The sequence below is a fragment of the Eurosta solidaginis genome, chromosome 4 (assembly GCF_040869045.1).
Source record: "Eurosta solidaginis isolate ZX-2024a chromosome 4, ASM4086904v1, whole genome shotgun sequence".
Taxonomy (NCBI): domain Eukaryota; kingdom Metazoa; phylum Arthropoda; class Insecta; order Diptera; family Tephritidae; genus Eurosta; species Eurosta solidaginis.
The window spans coordinates 97163134-97175673 of NC_090322.1; the positions used below are offsets into that span (position 1 = coordinate 97163134).

At 41.2% G+C, this 12540-nt stretch overlaps 1 long non-coding RNA gene across 2 annotated transcripts; it reads right to left on the reverse strand.

Annotated features, from left to right (window-relative positions):
• Nucleotides 1–3547: 3547 nt before the first annotated feature.
• On the reverse strand, nucleotides 3548–12540 carry LOC137248075 (uncharacterized). Of its 2 annotated transcripts, XR_010952053.1 has the most exons (4): nucleotides 12431–12540; nucleotides 11938–12038; nucleotides 11516–11745; nucleotides 3548–3965 (listed from the first exon to the last, which is right to left on the reverse strand). It is a non-coding gene; the product is annotated as an uncharacterized lncRNA (long non-coding RNA). The 2 variants fall into 2 exon arrangements; XR_010952054.1 differs by lacking the exons at nucleotides 11938–12038; nucleotides 12431–12540 and adding an exon at nucleotides 11809–11847.

Consider the following 12540-nt stretch of genomic DNA (forward strand, 5'->3'; position numbering starts at 1 on the left):
GTTATTTTGTTAACACTCAATAATGAGCGATAGCGGTGGGTAATGGCACAATTGTTTGAAACACTATTTGCAGTCTTAACAAATTTTGTTGGCACAATGGTGTTACAGCTGATTATAGAAAGCCGAACTAATGTGGGCACAATAACAGAGCACGGGGAATATTTTGAATAAGGTGCCACGATTTTCCATTTTTTTTTTGGAGGGGTAGAGGAGTCCTAAAAATGACAAAATAATCATTCGGAACTCGAGGAAACTCTTAGTCTATAAAAAAAAGCTTTTAAATTCCCAAATTTGGATATTATACAACTTAAGTCATGCAGTTGAAATTCGCGTCGAAGTTGTCGAAAGTGCTACCCAAAGACGCGTATTTTCGTCAAGTTTCCGAATCCGAAAGCAGAAATTATATTTCGTTTAAAATTTATTCGCAAAAAACCGGTCGGGTCTATAGTCGCTTACTTCGTTGTTGCAATTAAACAAAAGAAAATATATGAAGGTGGTGAATAGTGTTGCCAGCTTCGCAACAACATCTTTTTATAGCTGTAGTCATTGGTGTCGTTTGTCGTATCGCTGTAATCATATCCCTAACGCAATCAGCTGTTTATCGTTACGATGGTAAACCAAAAACCAAATGATTGACTACGATACGGTTACGACTTTAGCGGCACTAATAATCGATTGCATTGATTCTCATAAGGTTGGTCGAATCAGCTAATATAAGGTTACCGATACGGTTACCGATAAAGCACCAATGTCTGCAGCTTATCTTGTTAGAACATTATAAGGTGGTGGCAGGTCGACATAATTGCAAACAAACATACACTATCAATGTATCTGGTTTTTGTAATTCTCTGAATAATATGTAATTAATGTATTTCATGTAACGAAACGCAAGATTTTTAAGTAAACATTTAAAATTTTTATGATAAGAAGTTACAAAATTTAAATTTTTTATGATAAGAAGAAAATTGGTATTTTTATTTGTTGTACATTTGTGCCGCATGCGAAAATTGTTTAATAAAAATTGCACGATTTTTTATTGAAAATTTGCTTGTTTTTCTTATTATACGAATTAAAAAACAATGTTTTTTTTTATTTGTTTAAAGAAAAACGCCGCAGGCGAAAATAAAAAAAATCGCGCGATTTTTTATAAAAAATTTTTTTTTTTTAATTTTCAGGTTTTTTATCATACGAATTTAAAAACAAATTCGTGTTTAATTGTTGAACAAACATACCGCAGGCGAAAATTTTTAATAAAAATCGCGCGATTTTCTATTAAACATTTTTTGTCTTTTTTATCATAAGAATTTAAAAACAAAATGTTTTTGTATTTGTTGAAAAAAAGCGCCGCAGGTGAAAGTGAAGACAAGACAAGTCAATACAAGACAAGACAAGACAAGACAAGTCAAGACAATACAAGACAAGACAAGAAAGATTAAATGGGGTTACACTGAAATGGCAGTCCTTGGTCGGGAAAAATCCCAAGTCGCTCCTGTACATAGAACCGACGGCCTTTGGAAGCGTACCGAAGGCCTTGGGAAAGAACAACAACAAGTCAAGACAAGTCAAGACAAAACAAGACAAGTCTAGACAATACAAGACAAGAGAAGAGAAGAAAAGAAAAGTTAATTTTTAGTAAAATTTCATTAGTGTTGTTGTTGTTGTTGTTGTAGCGATTAGGTTACTCCCCGAAGGCGTTGGGGAGTGTTATCGATGTGATGGTCCTTTGTCGGATACAGATCCGATACGCTCCGGTAACACAGCACCATTAAGGTGCTAGCCCGACCATCTCGGGAACGATTTATATGGCCACATTGAACCTTCAGGCCATCCTCCCTCCCCACCCCCAAGTTCCATGAGGAGCTTGGGGTCGCCAGAGCCTCGTCTGTTAGTGAAACGGGATTCGCCGCTCGAAGGTGAGGTTGACAATTGGGTTGGACAAGCTATATATTGCGCTACACAACCACTTGAATCCCATTTCATTAGTCAAAACCGTGAATGAATCAATTATCTACAAGTAATTTTACGCATACAACTGAATCTGATTATAAACCCGAGCAATGTCAACACCCCAAATAATATTAGACTAGAAATTACTGAGAGAATTACAAAAACAAGTTAAGCCGGAGTCATTGGTGCCGTATGTCGTATCGCTGTATCCGTATCCCTAATGTAATCAGCTGTTTATCGTTACGACGGTAAACCAAAACCCAACTGGTTGGCTACGATACGGTTACGACCTTAGCGGCACCAATAATCGATTGCATTGATTCTCATAAGGTTGGTTGAATCAGCTGTTAAAAGGTTTCCGATACGGTTACCGATAAAGCACCAATGTCTCCAGCTTTACATTGGTTGCTACCGCCATAATTAACACTTACAGCCTGATTCTAATGTGGTAACAACTTTCTTCACCACGGCAACTTTCTTCATGTGGTAACTTTTGTACCCTTTTGGTATTCTGCCCACGAAAGTAGCTGGATAATTGTTTACCCACTAAAATAGGTGGTAACATCGATGTAACCACACAAAAGCTATTGTTTATAAAAAGGCAATACTGAAAAATAAAGAATTGTGTGAGCGCAAATAAGTAAACATAATAGTAAAAAAGTGTTGCCTCTTGCTATACATATTTGTTTCCATGTACTTTCACAGTATATATTACAATATAGCTATATAAAAACGTACGCATGTATGCACATATGTGTATACACATCGTCCCGTTTATTCGTTAACATCGTATCTACGAGTGACACATTTTCGGTAAAGCCATGACGGAACCATACACGGTAGCAGCATGGTGACATACCTACAAATAAATAAAAATTCCATGTACTTCGTTTTTGTAAATTCGATGGACAAATGTCAAAATCGTACTGCGTCGGAAGTTGATGTATCAAATTAAATAAAAAAAGTTTATATTCAGCTGTCCCATGCTGCCACCTTGTATCGTTCCGCCATGGGTAAAGCGAAGAAAACCAACTTTCAATTTCACCACAGACACTTGTGAGTTTTTCGGTGATGACAGCGTCACCACTTTGGCCAGAATCGCGAATAAAACAACTGGTAACGATTTTCGGTTACATAATGTTCTGGCTACTATTTTACCGGTAACGCTAAGAATCGGGCCGTTAATGTGAACATGATATTAGTTGAATTCATTTGTAATATTAAACCTTTTACCCTACAAGACAGGTACCCGTTACCTAATCGATTACTTAATCGGCACCAATAACTTGTTCACCAATTATCGTCTTAATGACTTTTACATTGCTGTCGTGAAAAATGTAACGCATGCGCTCTCTCAAAATAGTGTACGTGTGACTCGCTTTCTCGCTCATACCTATTGTGTTTTCGACATTCCTTCTCGCTCGATGTTATTTACATTTTTAAGTTACTTCATCAGTTATGTTTTCGTTATCGCTAACCAAAACATATGCTACAACAACAACACGGGTAACTGGCCTATCGGTTACCCGTATCGATTACCTTCTGTCAAATCGCTTTTTCCATGAATGAAACGCGCCCTTTATGTTCAGATAGTATTTAATTATAAATAATTCATATATACAATGTTTTTTACAATTTAAATTATTCCCTTATTACTCTAGTATACTTTACATATGTGTATATTGATATGTACAAACTAATTAAGTACAATAACGTCTATTAATAGCTGTGCCCTTTCTGAAACTTTCGAAGCTCACTGATGATGCCCAATTTTTCCTGCGCTGGTGGTGTTGTTCAACATCAGTTTGCAGAGCCATATGGGTTTTGTAGGGATAATACCGGAAGCCCCAATTCGTGCTATCAAAGTCGATTTACAGGTGATATTGATCCTTTGGTCTTGACCCTTCCCCAATTTTCTTATAATGTAATGATGTTTTTCTATAAATGTATGTGCTTCCTTCAGCTACAGCTGGAATATTTGGAATATTGTTCTGCGCACATCGTCAAAATCAAATTACCTAGAATGGGAAAGAAACTAATATCAGTAAGGATAGATTAAAGTTTTTAATATATTTAACGCGAAAAATGATCTATAAATAGAGCTCCACAATTAGCTCTTTTCTCAGAGGCCAAAGGCACAAGGGACTCAAGGAGATTTCAGATAACTAGAATCAGGGGTACCCGAAGATACTTTGCTGTTGCATTCATAGAAAATACAACATTATAACAAGGGATAATTGATTGATGTTACGAAGGAAATTAGACGTGCTACAAAAACAAACAAATGCAGATGACTGTTTAATTCAACAACATAAATAAATAAATGTAAGGCGCGATAACCTCCGAAGAGATCTAAGGCCGAGCTTCTCTTCCAATTTGCGTCGTGCTCCTCTTGATTTTCCCTACAAATTGGCCGGACGGGACCTACATGTTTTATGCCGACTCCGAACGGCATCTGCAAGGCAGATGAGTTTTCACTGAGAGCTTTTCATGGCAGAAATACACCCGGAGCGCTTCCCAGTCACTGCCGAGGGGCGACCTCGCTTAGAAAAATTTTCTTTTAATTGAAAAACCTTATTTCTAAAATTTTGATGTTGCTTTACCCGGGAGTTGAACCCAGGGCATACGGTGTGATAGGCGGAGCACGCTACCACCACACCACGGTGGCCGCAATTCAACAACAACAACTGTTTAATTCATTATCCGAAGTTCTTGTATGGACGTGCAGTATGAAAAGTGCAAAGTACTGCTAAAACTGATTTCCCCGAGTAGCCCGGGCACGAATTAATGTGACTACGCCTATCATTCTTTAGCAGCAGGGTCTAGAACCAGTTCCCTGTTGGACAGGAAAATAAACGTTTGGTTATCTCCAAGTTGAGCATATGCTATTACAGAATATACTTGTTTGCTGCATCCGACCAGTACATTCAACTTCCCCAGATTTTCTGGGCTCAGCAAGGGTATCCTCCTGAATGGTGCATTTGTTGCACGCTGCTGCCTGGCCGCTCACCCAACAACACAAGACACGACGGAACTTTCCTTGGGACACCCAAGGTCACTAACGCTTCTCATGGCTCCAGCGGGTTAGGGGGCTTAGAGTATACCCGCGGTGGTAGGCATGCCTGCGTAAGAGGCGATTAAAATACCAAATTGGTTCGGGGGGTTGTGTAGCGTAACCCGTTCAATGGGTTGTCAGCGCAATATATAGCTTCTCCAACCCAATTTTGAACCTCGACCTACCCGTGGCGAATCCTGTTTCTTTAACAGCCGAGGCTCTGGCGACCCCATGTTCCTTATGGATCTACATTTGAAGGTGCTTGTTAGCTGGCATCGCTTACTTAAACGGTTGATTCTAAAGTAAAAACCAAAACAAAATATAGGTTAGGTTGAACTGGCGGGCTCATGACGACCTCACATAGACTGAATGAGTCCTTAGTGTGACCAGAAGTTTGTTTTAACGACCAAGCTAAAAACCCTATCAACAACCAGGACATGTTATAAAATAACTTCGTCCTCTTGACAAATACCAGAAGCTTCCTAGAACTTAAGCCACTTGCTGCTTCTAGATCTGACAGCTGTCAGCTGGAGTCTTAGCCTGGCAAGCGCAGGGCACGAGCACAGAACGTAATCGAACGTTTCCTCCTCCAACCCGCACTTCCTACATCTGCTATCACTGACCAAGCCTAATTTAAAGGCATGTGACGCCAGAAAGCAGTGTCCAGTAAGAATACCCGTCATGAGTCTACAGTTTAATCTCTTACAACAACGTGATCGGTGGCTACATCGCCATGTAGATAGTGTGGCGTTCCACCTTGTATAAACGTAGGTACTGTATGTGCTCAACCGTGCAAATGGGCATAAGCAGTAACATTATTCACATAAACATAGCTTGGTATTTGTGCAGGCATCAATATAGCATACATTGGTCCAGTTCGGTGTGCACCAGCCACTGGTACAAACACTTTTGAATTCATAGCTTTCATATAGATTGGATGTCCAGCAGTGCTCCGGTTGTGCCAAAATGTAATGGGCTGCTCAGTCTCTTGGTACGGTTGTATAGGTATGGGCGGGTGCAATGTATTACTAGTCTGCTCAAGATCGTATGGTACATAGATGGCTCGAAGACGCCAGAGGGGATTGGAGCCAGAGTTTTCGGACCCAAAACCAAAATATCAGTAACTCTAAAAGCACATCCGAGCATTTTCAAGCGGAATTATTCGCCATAAGTTAGTGCGCTAAGCTGAACCTTCAGCGCTGATACCCCAATGAAACAATTGCCATACTCAGTCAGGCTGTCAGGCCCCACTAAAGGCATTTGCGGCGTTCGAAATAAAGTCAGCACTGGTCCTTCAGTGCGTAGAAAAGCTAAATCAATTAGGAGCACACAACGGAGTACTGTTGCCCTGGGTCCTAGGCCACAGGGGAGTAGAGGGTAATGAGCAGACGGACTCAGAGTTTAATTTATTGCGTCCCTCCCACAAATAGTCATCCTTCCAGCAGATCCTTGCAGCGGCTCTGCGCCATACTCTCCTCTTCCGGGAAGGTATCGACCCCAATCTGGGTCCTTCTCCTGACCCCGGTCCTGAAAATGAGTTTGCTGCGTTTGCCGGAAAAGAATCTTTTTAGGACGGTCATATATGTATATAAGGACCTGAAAACCGTATGATGCATTATATATTGTTGGCAGAAAGCGCTCGCGCATTTTTTCGCGTCCGACAGCACTTTGTCGCCAAAGGCGATGGAAACTTTGTCTTTGTGCTTAGTCGGATTCGATAGGAACTTTACGGTGGACCAAAGTTTACCCACACCGGTAGAGGTTACACCCTCTTAGGTGCTCCTCCTATTTCGCCCGCTTGTGTTCATCCACAAGCAATCTGATGCGTTGGTTTATATCCCTTATTTGGAGGTCGCCTGGATCAAGCTGTCTTATAAGGTCACGTTCTCTCGCTAAGTTTGCGGCCTCCGCCGGGAAGTGGGGCCGGATTTCGGGAATTCTGCAGAACGTCGTTTCTTCTATTTGATCCGTCAACATCTCACCCCTACTGTCCGCCCGCAAGTATGAATGCCATAGATCATGATGGGCATTGAAATCGCCTAAGATAATGCGATTGTTGCCAGTGAGTAAGGCCCTGATATTTGGGCGTTATCCACTGCGGCAACAGGTGGCAGGAGGGATGTAGATGTTGATGATTTCTAGGTTTGCATCGCCTGACCGGACAGATAGGCCTTGACGTTCTAAGACATTGTCCCTGCGGTTGATGCCGGGAACAAATATATAATATTGCACAGAGTCGTGTATGATAAACGCGAGACCGCCTCCATTTCCGCTCTCGCGGTCTTTCCTGTGGACATTATACCCAGAGCAGGTCTGCAATGCAGATCCTGCTGTGAGTTTAGTCTCTTGAATCGCAGCAATGCGGATGTTGTGCCGCTTCATGAAATCGACTATCTCCGTAATCTTCCCAGTTAGTCCATTACAGTTTAACTGCAGAATTCTGAAGTGCATAAATTTTTTGACAAAAATTTTACTGCTTTCCTGACTCTTCTCGACCATTCAAAAGCGTTTGACTCGGTCGACCACACCGTTCTCTGCAAGAAGCTGGACAACCTATTTAATTTCTCCAACTGTGCAACAGCCCTAATCAGATCGTATTTGGCCGACCGAACTCAGGCAGTAAGTGTTGGTAGCAGAAAGTCTGACTTCGTCAGTGTTTTAAGAGGAGTCCCACAAGGCTCAATCCTTGGTCCCCTGTTATTTGTTTTGTATATAAACGATTTGCCTGGTGTTCTCAAGTATTGTAATATTCACATTTATGCTGACGACGTACAATTGTATATGTGCTGTCCTAGTGATCGTACCAGTTCATGTATTAATAACTTAAATTACGATTTGTGTCAAATTGGTACGTGGGCTTCTATGAACGGCTTATGTCTTAACCCTAAGAAGCCGAAATGTATAGTCATTCATAGAAGGTCACTAGATAAAAGTGGAATGGAAAATTTAATTTTAGACAACACTATTATAGAATACGTTGACACGGCAAAAAATCTAGGTATAGTTTTTAACAAAACCCTGACATGGAAAGATCACATCTTCCGCACAGTGGGAAAAGTGTATGGGATGCTTCGTACACTCTGGCTTACACAATATTTTACTCCGTTACATATTCGTCTACTAATAGCAAAAGCGTACTTAATACCTACGCTCCTTTATGGTTGTGAGGTTTACTCCAATTGTGACTATGTATGTAAGAGGAAACTTAATGTTGTGTATAACAACATTGCTAGATACGTCTATGGGCTGAAAAGACTTGACCACGTCTCTCAACATGCTTACAGGTTGCTAAACATTTCTTTCGATAACCTTATTAAACTTAAAACGCTCACTACGCTACATAAATTAATATATATGAAGGAACCTGACTATCTGTATCGGAGGCTAAATTTTCTCCAGTCGTCTAGATCTGTTCTCCTTACCCACTTCAGACATCGTATGCTAATATCTGATCGCCAGTTCTTCATTAATTCCATACGTCTTTGGAACTCGCTCCCTTCTAGACTTAGGCTTATAAGCAATGCTCTGCTCTTCAATAAAGAATTAACAAGTTTCTATAATAACCTAGACAATTAAAATACTGATTCCTTCTAAGCAAATGTACTCTATCATTCCTTTATTTATCTATTTACTATTTATTAAATATGTTATTTTTTGTAACCTTTTCTTAGCCATAGTCATTAGCTTTAAGTTTCAAGATTAGATTGTTCCTATTTTATGCCTTTTACCGACTAGCACTGTAAAATAATTTTTGTCAAATTGTTGTGCTGGGATGAATTGCCTAATAAATACAAATACAAATAAGGGGAGACGTCGCCACTCTGGGGGCAAGTGACGGGTGACTACGCCTAGGTTGTGGAAGGCCAGGGCGCAATTGCTGTTGTGGCCCTGGGACTGGGCGTCCTTGGGCAAGCATTGGGGTACCCGGATGATTTGGGTTTGCGACCTGGCAACATGGCGCGATGAAACCCGTCAGGGGTTTCCGTCGCGGAGACCAGACCATCTTGGAAAGTGGCACCACCCAAGGCAGGAGCTGCATTGGGCGGATGTCGCAAACCTATATATTCTGTGCTGGCAGAAGGTGCAAACGGAGGTATGGACTAAGAGTCTGTTTCCCTGACCTGCACGATTGCTGCCGGAAAAGAGGGGGAGAAGACGGGGGCAGGGGCTGATGCTCAGCATTGCTACCGACTCTACTACGAAGATAGTAATGAAGTGAGTAATGAGTGGTAGCAGCTGTTTGAGTTGTTGGAGAAGTGGGGCGCGAGCAGCAGCCGGGTACTTTTTGTGGCTTCCTGAGCAGCGGGGCTGCTGGAAGGTAGTGGGGGGGGGGGGGCGCTTAGGCGTAGACTACGGGACGCCCTTGGGCGTGAACAGCAAGGAGCCACAAAAGATTTATAAAAGTTACGTGGACGTCGAGTTTTGGGATCAAGCCCAGAGCAACCTGTATGATGCAACCATCCCTTACACGAGACACACTGAAAAGAGTATGACGGTCCTAAAAAGATTCTTTTCCGGGAGATGCAGCAAAACCATTTCTCAGGACCGGGGTCAGGAGACGGACCCGGATTGGATTCGATACCTTCCCGGAGCAAGAGAATGTGGAGCAGTCCTGCTGCAAGGAACTGCTGGGGGGATGACAATTTGTGGGAGGGACGCAACAAATTAAATGGGGTTACACTGATATGACAGTCCTTGGTCGGGAAAAATCACAAGTCGCTCCGGTACATAGAACCGACTGCCTTGGGAAGCGTAGCTGTGTTGATCGGAGACTAATACATTCCGTCAGCTTAAAATACACATATAATTGAAAAATATAAACTCCAAATTTTGTTGACTTAAGCTGGGAGCACTGGAGGATTGGAAACGCATCCTTTCCAACCTTCCTTAAATGAGTGGCTCCCAGACTCGCCCCTTTGTCACGCTAGTAAATATGCTGATCGGAATCACATGGCATTCCAACAGCATATTCAATAGAAATAAGTGATTATAACAATGAATTGTACTTAGTAGTTTAAGTTTTAGGCCTAAACAGCCGTAATAATAAATAAACTAAATTTAAAAAATAAATACTCTTGTCAGTGTTTCAAGTGCAAGGGATGGTTGCATCGGACAGGTTGCTCTGGGCTAGATTCCAAAATCCAGCGTCCTCGTAACTTTTATAAATCTGTTGTGGCTCTTTTTGTTCTCGGCCTCATTACATTATGAGGAAATACGGCACCTGAGAACACAGCCGTATGAAGCTTAAAAACACAAGCATGTCTTCAGTGAACTCCACAAACAGGCGTCGGAACTCTATGCCGGTGATTCCTGTACTCAAAGAACAAAACTAGCAGAGGAGGAACGCACTCTCCCTAGGGAAACGAGAGTAGTCACTCTAGCTCAACTTCGAGCTGGATAACGTAACAGGTTAAACTTTTACCTATCCAGAATCAACCGACATACAAAACATTGTCCTGCTTATAATGTGTCCCCACATGACACCAACCATCTCTTTAACTGTATTGTGGAACCAACGCCTCTAACACTCCTCTCATTATGGTCCACCCCTGTTGAAACAGAAAGTTTCCTTGGACTCCCGTTAGAAGACATTGATGACAATTTGTGATCGGTCGCACCTATTGGATGGGACGAAGCACTGCTATAACAACAACAGCAGGCGGACAACGCGGAAAGAGAGGCAGCAACTGCATGACCCATCGATCCCGAGCCGTTCCTGGCAGTTGGCTCACTCAATAAATGCCCCTAATAGTAGAAGGGAGGGAAAAGAGAGAACACTGGCGCAATATGCCAGGCCTGAGTCAATCTAAGTTACTGTTAGGGGGTTACAGCACAACTCGATATAGGGCATTAATAGGCTTCTCAAAAATATAACCTAAGAATCCTAACGGCTATTCTTACAAGACACTGTAGACTGAACAGTCACATGCAAAAGCTGGATATAATATCGAACAACACATACCGATTTTGTGGTGGATCAGCAGACGGCGGACCATATCCTTCTAGATTATCTATCTATCTTCGTTCCGGTAACAAGCACCATTGTGGTACTAGCCCCACCATCTCGGGAACTATTGACATGACTACATTAAACCTTCTAGGGATTGAATATTAATAATGACCGCAATGCGAAAGTCTGCTAAAATGTACCATTCTCCATGGAATGCTCGATATATAACTTTCCACGTTTTGTAACAGTAATTAAGAGCAAAATTTACTAAAATTTTAACTGGCTGTGGGTAGGAAGGTGTTGATGTCCTCTGTTAACGCAATATAATGACAACTGCGACGCAGGGAAAATGACAAAAAATCTTGTAAATCTACTTATAATAATTAATTGCTACCCTTCTATGCAGTTCTATGCATACATACATATGTATTTTTCTCTTCAAACGCTAACTAAAAAATTAATTGGTTTTCACATGAACTTCGAACTCTGTCGTATTTGCATTCTTCAGTTGATTATCAACAAAAGCATGACAAATTATTTAATATGGTAGCCAATTTACTTACCCTTTTTGGTGCGATGATTCCTGGACAATCGGGCCTGACTAGACGCGATTTTTTTTTGGCTTAAGAGAGCGTGCTTAACGCGAACAATATGATGTTATGGCACACCTTTGGTGATGCAAATAATCAGACATTTCTGCTTCTAATGCTTCTAGGATAGCAGCAGCAGCTCCCGGTGGCGCCACATAAATAACAGTTACAAGGCGATCAGTTGCGTTTTTTGCTCTGGCTACCTATTCAATTTTAATTCACATTACATTATCTACTATTGCAATTTTTAAATCAATATAAATTACCGAAGGAAATACTGGCAAACCAAGATGCGTAGTTCCCCCCCCCCCCCACCCCCCCCCCCCCCCTTTTTTTAGGGAAATACATCCAACCAGTTTGACACCGTATTCCAAAGCATATTGGTTGTAAAGTACCTTGTATCCTTGACAAATGACACGTGAATCTGCATTTAATTGTAGATTTCCTCTGATTTTGGCGTATTCTGAGCTGTATCGAAACCCGGCGGAGATGCTATCTATTAGAATAATATAACATTTTTTTTTTATTATTTAAAAATTCACATACGTATGAATGAAAATCAGAAAGTAAATAATATTGTTGTAGCGATAAAGACACTCCCCGTTATCGCCTTTGCTGGTCCTTTGCCGGATGCATATCGGGTACGTTCCGGGAACAATTAAGGTACTAGCCCGACCATATCGGGAGCGATTTAGTATGACATGAAACCTTGTATGCCACCCCGTCGAATCTATACAACTTAATATGGTAACGATTTAAAAGACGGTGCACACCCTAATTTTTATCAAAAATTATCAAACGAGGAATCAAAAGACGCGCCTCGAGATCCGTTTTTATTATTATTTGATATTTTTAAATTAGGTGGTGCACCGTCTTGTAAAACGTTACCCTTAATATTATTTTTTAATTTCCGTCACATGTCACAACTAAAAGCACAAGATATTTTGCGTTGTAAACAATATTTTTTCTCCGTTTCAAAGTTTCCCAGAATAATTAAT